We start from the raw sequence: 10,241 nt of genomic DNA on the forward strand, positions 1-10,241 counted from the left end.
CTGGATTCGTAGTTTTATGATCCAAAGAATTAGCCAATTTTTTCAGCCTTATATCATTAAAAATTTGACAAAATGCATATTTTGTTTTTCTGTGAAAGGCATAGGTAAATATATTTTCAAAATAGGACCCAGGACAGAGTCCTGGAGCACGCCACAAGATACTGCTTTTGGTGGTGAATGAAGATCTGGATTTGGTTGTTTGTAACAACTACAAATTACCTCATTGTCCTTGGATTCAATCATTAATAAGGACATGGTGATATAATAAGAAATATATATTTTTGGCCTTTGTCCCAAATACCTGGCTCAGAGCTCCTAAAATCCTTGTAATTTTCTAAGTGAGAGAGTGATAAGAACAGTTTTTTGTTTCATATTTGTTTTTTGTCCCCAGTTCCTGAAATAGCTCCAAAGAAATAAAGGTCAAAGTAGTATCTTTTGGTCCACAACACTTGAATTTATGTTAACCAGGTGGCTTTTGGAAAGCCCATAAGGATAAGGACTGGTTGCCAAGGGAATCAATCATGTGATTAGAAAGTTGGAAATTTCAGCCTCACCTCCTGATCTCCAGGGAGGATAGAGGGGGACCAGAGATTGAGTTAATTATTAATGGATGTCAGGCAGATAAGATATATTTTGTTCACTCTGTTAAAGATGGCGGCTAATTGCCCTTCTTGCTTGAGAGGGGGGTTGGTTATGCCAATGTGTGTTGGGGGAGGGCTTTCATGCCAAAAGGTTTTAAAAGTAGGAGCTAGGAGGCCATTTGGGAGAAAGAAACCACATTCTTAGAGAGAGGAAGAGCCCATGTGGTAGCAGGGCAGGGAAGCCACATGGACGAGGCTCCCAAAAATGGCAGAATGGTGAAGGAGAAGCCAGTTCATAGAGGAGAAGGAGATGGGGAACAGAGATGAATAAGACTGGTGAGGTGAAAGCCTTTGATTCTAGGAAAACTTTGATGTGTCAGTAGCTTTGTGAGCACTGAATGAGTGGGTTTTGGAGCCCAGTGTGTTTGCTTACTCACTTGCTGAGTGTGAGCTAGGAATAAAAGAAAATAGCTCACCAGTTTTTGGCTCCACTGTTTCTTTATGATCTGTCCAGATCAAATGTGAACCTGCAAAAGCCAGGCAGCTGTGATGGTGGCCATGACTACTGGCTTTACAATGGCCAATGATTTAATTAATCATGCCTACATAATTGTTGGTCAAATAAGTTTTAAAATAAGATATATATGTTTGCTCGCTTATAGTTTGTATTGGGTGTGGGGGACAGGCTGTAAGCAGGCAGGATGGTTATAGCCTAAAGCTTAGTTTTAAGACTAAGCTTTTCCCCGCACCCTTGACTGATTGCATGATGGGGGGTGGTGCACTCTCATGAGGAATCCCATTATGCCTCAGATAAGTGACTTTGTATCAGAGACTTCCTTATTTGTATATTGGCTTAAAGGCTTTGGTTTCTACACTATAAAGTGGGGCAGACTGGGAGTTTGCTAATCTCTTCCTGGATTAGCATTAGAGAGGAGAGCAGAGAAAGGCCACATGGAGGAGAGGAGAAGCAGCCAAGACGGCAGAGTGCAAAGGGAGATGCCAGTTTGTGCAGAGTTTGTGTAGAGAGAAGGAGATGGGGAACAGAGGTGAATAAGGCTAGTGAGCTAGAAACCTTTGATTCTAGGAAACTCAGATAAGTCAGTGCCTTTGGGAGCCCTGAATGGGAAGGGAAGTGTTTTCCCACTGTGTGTTGTAAGGTATTTTTTCCCACCGAGAATGAAGGAAGAGGGCTCAGAGCCACAAAGTGTGGAATAGCAAATGACTTTATTGAGTACAGAGCACGCATCCCACCAGGCAAGGTTCCCTGGCCTCGAAGAAAGAAAGATGGAGGCTAGGGAAATTGCAAAGATTAAACCGCATGGGAGATATTTAAAGGGTCCCTCCAAGGAAGTGGTGAAATCCCACTGGCTGGCAGATGATCTCTTTTTTCCAAATGGTTCCTGTGAAGCCTCCCTTTGGCGCGCCCGTTGTGGGTGGTCCCAGCCAAAGTTCGCGGATCTGAGTTCCCCACGTGACCATCCCCCATTATCCACCGACCTTACATTCTGACCTTTTGTGTTAAATAGAAAAAGGGGCGCCATTTATTCATCTGGCTACTTCCTGCTGAATAGGAGCGTCGTGGGGAGGGGGAGATCGGAAGGTGGTGGTTTTGAGGGGTGTCAGGAGGATCATCTGTGTGGCTATGAGTTGAGAAACTTTGCGAATGCGGTCCTGTAAGGATTTAAAAAAAAGTGAGGAGTAATAGGGGAATTTGTTTTTTTTTTTTTTTTTAATATTTTATTTATTGATTTTTTTAGAGAGAGAGGAGTGAGAGAGAGAGACAGAGAGAGAGAGAAGGGGGAGGAGCAGGAAGCATCAACTCCCATATGTGCCTTGACCAGGCAAGCCCAAGGTTTCGAACCGGCGACCTCAGTGTTCCAGGTCGACGCTTTATCCCACTGCGCCACCACAGGTCAGGCCAGTAATAGGGGAATTTGCAGGGTCCAGCCTTTAGGTGAGCTGGAGATGAATGGAGTCCAGTGGTTCCGAATGACAGTGGTCCTGTAAGGAGGCAAGCTTGAGGCAAAACTGCATGTCAGGAGTGGTGTAAAAAGGGGAAAGGAAGAGGTCCCATCCATTCCCATAACCGAGACCTGTGAGGGAACTAGAGGTCCAGAGTGTGATGGCAAAACAGAGAAAGCAGCCCCTGTGTCCACAGGGAATGAGATGGACTTACCCAGTTGTTGCAGAAACCTCGGTTCTCCGAGTCCAGGCTGTGTCCTAGGAGTTCGAGCAATGCATCCACCTGGCTGGATTGGCCCTCCCATTCGGGCAGCTTGTCCTCCACGTAGAGGCGCTGAGGAAAAACCTGTTGCCCAAAGGGGCAATCACTCCACCAGTGACCGGGCTGCTTGCAGTCAGGGCAGGGCTCAGTGGGCAGCCGCCGGCAGGGGCCCTGCCGGGACCAGTGGTCCTGCTTGCCACACTTAAAGCAAGTTGCTGGTGGCTCTGCTAGTCTCAGGGTTGCCACAAGAGTTTGGGTTTGGAGCATTACTTTCTGCTGCATAGGGGCCTGGCGAACAGCCTTGGCCTCTTTCTACTAATTGGGACCGTTAAAAACTTTAAATGCTGTGTTCACAGGTTCTGGATAGGGGTTTGGGAATAAGAGGAGGGAGTTTCGTGCGGAGCCCGGCACCCAGATCCTACAGGAAACGCTGAACAGGGCAGGAACTTCCTGCAAGAAAATTGGGGTTGGACATCCTGAAAACTGGTGTAAGAGCCAATGCCAGGCTGAGAATGGCCTGACGGGGAGGGACTTAAGAACACAGTGAAGGGAGTGGCCCCTGGCCAGCAGGGGAGGAGAAAGAGATGGTAATGGTGAATAAGAAACAGGTTTTTTGCAAAGGGAGGGGAGGAGGCTCTCAGAGGGAAGAGACCCGAGCACAAAAGAGATCCACAGAGGGACCAGAGAAATCCCAAGAGAGGGGTGCCCGCAGGGGTCAGACAGGAGGGAGAGAGAGTTGGGAGTCCGCGGAGAAGGAAAGATCAGGAGTGGAGGTTTTAGGTGAGGTTTCTCTGGCCAGAAAAAGGCCTGCGTGGTGGAACAGGCAGCGCAGAGATTAAGGACAGGTGTGTGGATAATTAGAAGCCGTGTATGTAAGAGATCTCCAATCAGTTCCCAGCTTTTTTGGCGATAGTTAAATTGGTGAGGGTGTTAACACCGAAAGTCCCTTCAGGAGGCTAATTGAGTGGGTTCTGTGGCCTGGCCACAGCGGAGAAGAAGAACGGTTTCTTCTTCTTTAGGGAGGGAGATTCCTGTGCCCCAACAGCCGCCCTCAGTCCTCGGAGTGGTCAGCATTGAGTATTAGCATCCTAAAAACTCAAAGGTCTGGCCTCGGACGGAAAAGGTAAAGTGGATGTACTTGGGGACAAGCACAGGACGGACGGAAAAGACTTCCCTGACGTAGTTACAGTTTGGACAGGGAGTCTCGGCAGAAAGAACTCAAGGGTGGCTGGAGGCAGGGGACTTACTGCACGGTGCGCTGAAGTGGGTGGAGGGTCGGAGATCCTGGTTCTTTCTCGGAGGGGAGAGGAAGGGAGTGGTCCTTGCAGACTTCTAACTCCTTCTGGGTTTTCAGCACCAAAATGTAAGGTATTTTTCCCCACCAAGAAGGAAGGAAGAGGGCTCAGAGCCACAAAGTGTGGAATAGCAAATGGCTTTATTGAGTACAGAGCACACATCCTGCCCGGCAAGGTTCCCTGGCCCCGAAGAAAGAAAGATGGAGGCTAGGGAAGTTGCAAAGATTAAACCACGTGGGAGATATTTAAAGGGTCCCTCTAGGGAAGTGGAGCTAACATGACGTGGTGAAATCCCACTGGCTGGCAGACGATCTCTTTTTTCCAAATGGTTCCTGTGAAGCCTCCCTTTGGCGCACCTGTTGTGGGTGGTCCCAGCCAAAGTTCGCAGATCTGAGTTCCCCACGTGACCATCCCCCATTATCCACCGACCTTACACGTGTATTTCTTGCCCACCGGGTGCAAGCTAGGATTAAAGCTGATGGCCCACCAGTTCTTTGCTCCATTGTTTCATTACCGTCTGTCCGAATCTAATGTGAACCTGCATGGGCCGGGGGGGCTGTGATGGTGGCTGTGGCTACTGGCCTTATAATAATGAATGTTCCATCAAAGGCTCTCACTGGAATGGTTTGGGGAGCTTCTAGGTAGGTGAATCTATCCAGGTTTTGGGAAGGTGTACACCCGGGGAGACATGGAAGCTCTGCATCCTTTCTGATATCTTGCCCTGTGCATCTCTCTGATCTGGCTGTTTCTAAGTTGTGTTCTTTATTATAAATAAAATATTGTGGATGGAAAAGGGGCCACATGCTGAACCTGATCAGCTCTGGGGAGGCCTGCATGGTGGTCTAAAAAACTCAGACTTAGAGACTGAAATTAATTCTAACTAAAAGCAGTTCATGGTGGGTAGCCCTGTCCTAGGGAGGTATTTTTCTCTAACAAAGGTCAATTTTTATCTTAATTGAGCCTGTCTGTTGTCTTTTGCATATACAGTAATGTACCTGATAACATGCCTTTGAAATATGAGGGTAATCTTTTTTCCTTCCCCACTCAGGGTAAGCATCTACTGCAGAGCAGGAACCTACAAACCACCTCATTATTGTTATTATCATGTTAACTATTACCTATCTTGTTCTTGCCTATGTATAAGAAATGTCACTTTTTATCCAATCCCAGAGGTCCTCCTCCCTTCCTCCTGCCACCCATCTCTCTTTTCTCACCTCCCTAATCTTTCACCAATCAATTTTATGTAACTCCCTTACTCTTTCCCTTTGATTCTGAAGTCTAAACTGCCATTTTCCAGAGCATTTTGGGGGGGGTTTGTTTTTGTATTTTTCTGAAGTTGGAAATGAGGAGGCAGTCAGACAGACTCCCGCATGCGCCCGACCGGGATCCACCCATCACGCCCACCAGGGGGCGATGCTCTGCCCATCTGGGGCGTTGCTCTGCTGCATCCTGAGCCATTCTAGCACCTGAGGCAGAGGCCACAGAGCCATCCTCAGCGCCTGGGCCAACCTTGCTCCAATGGAGCCTTGGCTGTGGGAGGGGAAGAGAAAGACAGAGAGGAAGGAGGGGGGAGGCATGGAGAAGCAGATGGGCAGTTCTCCTGTGTGCCCTGGCCAGGAATCGAACCTGGGACTCCTGCAGGCCAGGCCGATGCAGAGCATTTTTTCAATTCGTTGAGACTTTGCTTCCTGGAAATTGTCCATGACTTGGCTCAAATAAACTCATAAAAATTCTTACAGGTTTGGAAGTTTCTTATGTTGACAATGTCTATATATTTGCTACTATTTTTATTATAGTAATATACATACATACATACATATGTATACAGACATATGTATGTATGTATATTACTGTATATATGTGTATATATATTACTATAATAAAAATAGTAGCAAATAAACTGGTTTCCTGAGTTCTATGGGCTGTTCTAGCAAATTTTCAAACCTGAAGAGATGCTTGTAGCAACCCTTGATTTAGTACTAGGGGCCCAAACGTGTGATCGGCATCTGAAGTAGGATGTGAGCTAGCTCCAGGCAGTTAATCTCAGAATTCCCTAGTGTGGAAAACCCACACATTTGATGTCAGAAGTAGTGTGAGGAATAATAGTATTATAGTCTTGAGATAAGGTGTATGGTGAGAGTGCTGTGACTGATAAAGGCTACAAAGACATTATGTCAAAGAGATAGTAAGACCAATTCCTAACAGATTTATTGCTTAGAACCAGCAGCTGGATCCAACATGGTGACTAATTTCACCTTGTTGTAATTCCTAGTCTTACTGCATGCTCATTGTAATATATTAGCATACTCAACCACATACCCCAAGCTATCATGATTAGAAGTGGAAACCCAGGCCCGGACTGGCTGACTCATTGACTCAGTGGCTAGAATGTCAGCCCTGTGTGCAGACATCCTGGGTTTGATTCCCAGTCAGGGCTCACATGAGAAATGACCATCTGCTTCTCTTCTACTCCCCCTCCCCATTCTCACCCTCTTCCCTTCCTACAGCCAGTGGCTTGATTGGTTCAAGCGTTGGCCCCAGGTGCTGAGGCTAGCTCCTTGGTGGATCTTGGTCCAGGCGCATGTGGATGTCTGTCTTTTTATTTCCCCTCCTCTCACTTCAAAAAAGAAATGGAAAGCCCAAATAAGGACACAAAATGAACTATAGGGCTCTTCTGAGAAGTCTCCACCCTTTTCTCAGAAAAATCCTGAGTATTCCTCCCCTTATTGAAGGCCCTACCCCTCCACTAAGTGAACCCCAATAAAAGAAATAAATCCCATTGAGCAGGGCTGCTCTGTTTATGGTGTAGTCACTCTCTGTCTCACTGCTTCACTAATAAACTCTCTTCACTTTAAATCTTATGTTGGCTTGTGTTTGAATTCTTTGCTGGGTAAAGCCAAGAACCACCAGTGGGTCACAGACATCCAAGTCCCCAGACCCCTGGAACACTTGCATATATTAGAGAAAAACAGGAGTTTTCTTTTAGATACCATTCATAAAGAGATTCCTAATGAACCCATGGCAACTTTCATTGGTCACCTCTTGCCTTTCTATTAAAAACAATTACACAAATTGTACATAAATTCTCTTTATTAAAGTATATAAAATGCAGGAGGAAAATGCCTAAAAAGTGAAAGTTTCCTTTTCATACCCTCTAGTCCCATGCCTTCACTCAGAGTTAAACTACTATTAAATTGATGTTTATCTTTTGGATGCTTTCTCATATATTTACATGTATGTGTTGATATACATATTTTGTTTCTTTAAAAATGTATTGATAGAGTTTTATATTATTTCTTCTAATAAAATAGTTGAGGACCTTCCATAACAGTAGACATTCTCTATAATGGCTTCAAGAAAGTGTTTAATTTACCATAATCTACTTTGCTACACCCCTACTGATGGACATTTAAGTTGTTGCCAAAATTTTGCTTTTATAAATGCAATATAAACATCCTTTTGTCTTCAGACAAATGAGAAAATTCATTTCTAGAAACAGAATTGCTGTGATAAAAAGCATGCACATTTTAAAATCCTAAACAATATTATAATTTTTTTCCAATTTGTATTTCTTTTACTTCTTTCAAGTGTATATGCTAGTAGTTCATAGCCTGTCTATATATATAAAGTGTGGTTCAACAACAAACAGAACTGGCATCATTTGGGAGCTTGTTAGCAATGCAGACTCTCAGGCCCCATCCAGACCCACTGAATAAGAATCTACCATTTAGCAAGGGTTCTGGTGACTCACATGCTCATTAAATTTGATAAGCAGTGCTCTATATATTCTTTCTCTCACTGAAATAAGATACTATCATTCGTTTTACTTTTTGCCTTTTCTCCTTTATTTTCCAAGTACTTAAAAAAACTATTTGTTTAATAATATTTTCTAGAATCTTGTCCAGGATCTATCCTGAATGCATAGATTGATTATTCACAGAATCAATCCTTTATGAATAAGAAGATAGTATTTTCACTCTTCTAATTTATTGACATGTATTTTCTTCTCCAAGATTCCTTAAGGAATCTTGGGTGGCGGTGGCGCAGTCAATAGAGCATCGGACTGGGATGCGGAGGACGCAGGTTCGAGACCGCGAGGTTGCCAGCTTGAGTGCAGGCTCATCTGGCTTGAGCAAGGTTCACCAGCTTGAGGCCAAGGTCACTGGCTCATGCAAGGGGTCGCTCGGTCTACTGTAGCCCCCCGGTCAAGGCACATATGAGAAACCAATCAATGAACAGCTAAGGAACTGCAACGAAGAATTGATATTTCTCATCTCTCTCCCTTCCTGTCTGTCTGTTCCTATTTGTCCCTCTCTCTGACTCTCTCTGTCTCTGACACACACACACACACACACACAAGATTTCTTAAGGACAATTTACAATTATTTAACAACTTCATTGGCTAGTTGCCTCTGTTTTCTGGGACATAATTTATCTGGGTTGGGAGACCTAAATTTATATAGATCAGTGAGGTGCTCTTTTAACTTCTCACCGTGCTTAAAGCTATAAGGAATCCACAGACCACCTGGAGGATATTTTAGAGCCATCAAAAATATGCGTGCCACCCTTCAGAATCGCTCTCTCAGGAGACCATGTAACAAATGCTCATGAAACTTCTACATTTATTTTGTTGGTTGGTTCTTTAAGGGGGGGTTTGCTCCCTCTGTCCTCTACCTCCTATCATGTCTCAAGGCATGCTTCCAGTGGAAGGTAGAGTGGTGCTAACTGGAATGGATTGTTTCTGAATTACTGCCTAAAATGACTTTGTATGTACCAGCTTTTGAGTCGTTCCTTGACTTTTACGCTGTTATGGATGTTTATTGAATGTCTACTGCATCCTAGATAACTTGTTTATAAACACTGAGTTTCTTAATCCTCAAAGCAACCCTGTTAGATAGATATCATTATTTGTCATTTTCCAGAATGGGAATCTGGAGATTGAATAAATGATAGTAAACTGTATGATCTGACTTGACTGTTAAATACCACCCCGTACCTCCTACAGGTGACCAGCAAAACTATTGGGAGGATCACAAAGGGACACAGTTAGCTGAGGACTTTTTTTTTGTATTTTTCTGAAGCTGGAAACGGGGATAAACAGTCAGACAGACTCCCGCATGTACCCGAACGAGATCCACCTGGCACGCCCACCAGGGGGCGATGCTCTGCCCACCAGAGGGCGATGCTCTGCCCCTCTGGGGCCTCAGCCTGTCGTGACAAGAGCCACTCCAACTCCTGGGGCAAAGGCCAAGGAGCCATCCCCAGCGCCCGGGCCATCCTTGCTCCAATGGAGCCTCGCTGTGGGAGGGGAAGAGAGAGACAGAGAGAAAGGAGAGGGGGAGGGGTGGAGAAGCATATGGGTGCCCCCCCTGTGTGCCCTGGCTGGGAATCAAACCCGGGATCTCTGCACACCAGGCCGATGCTCCACCACTGAGCCAACCGGCCGGGGCCAGCTGAGGACTTTTTATGCAAGCATAACTTTGCTATTGAGTAAAGAGTATGATAGAAAGTGTTACCATTTATGGCATTAGCACATATAAAACTAAAACAAAATTGCTTTATCTACAAACATAAGTAGTGTTCTTAGGTCTATTTGTTCCTATGAATACTCTGTTTCCTGAGGAGCTTAAGACTCAGAGTTGACAATAGATCCTATTTATAAATTTCCTGAAAGAGTAAGTTAAAGAAAAAATAACTTGAGGATGACGTCAGAGTAATGGCGGGGTAGGAAGTGATACTGATAAATCTCCCCCAAAACTCAACAAGATCTTCAAACCTATCCTTGGAGCCTCCAGATGTTTTGCAATACACCCAAAGGTATGGTCAAGCGAAAAATTGGCTAAATATATAATCAGACCCCGAAGGAAATATGGAGTAAGAAACTAACCTAAACAGGGCGGCTTTCACTGGGAACTGAGAATATAGAAACTAAGGCAGGCAAAGGGGGTGAATAGATCCAGGTCATGGCACAAACGACAGAACCAGGCTGTGGCACAGAGATCCAAGCCGAGGAAAAACTGTTCCTGTGGCAACCCAGGCAATACAAGCTAACACTCGTGCCAAACCCAGACAAAGAAAGACAAGTGGGGCAGCCATTTTCCCCGATCTCCAGGTCGGCGAGCGCAGATAGTGGGCGAGAGA

The 10,241-nt window shown here is 45.0% G+C and overlaps 1 pseudogene; it reads right to left on the reverse strand.

Moving 5' to 3' along the window:
* Positions 1-4,518, reverse strand: part of LOC136329940 (S-formylglutathione hydrolase-like) — a 32,708-nt pseudogene extending 28,190 nt beyond the window's left edge.
* Between the last annotated feature and the right edge of the window lie 5,723 nt (positions 4,519-10,241).

This window comes from Saccopteryx bilineata, chromosome 3 (assembly GCF_036850765.1).
Source record: "Saccopteryx bilineata isolate mSacBil1 chromosome 3, mSacBil1_pri_phased_curated, whole genome shotgun sequence".
NCBI classification, from domain to species: Eukaryota; Metazoa; Chordata; class Mammalia; order Chiroptera; family Emballonuridae; genus Saccopteryx; species Saccopteryx bilineata.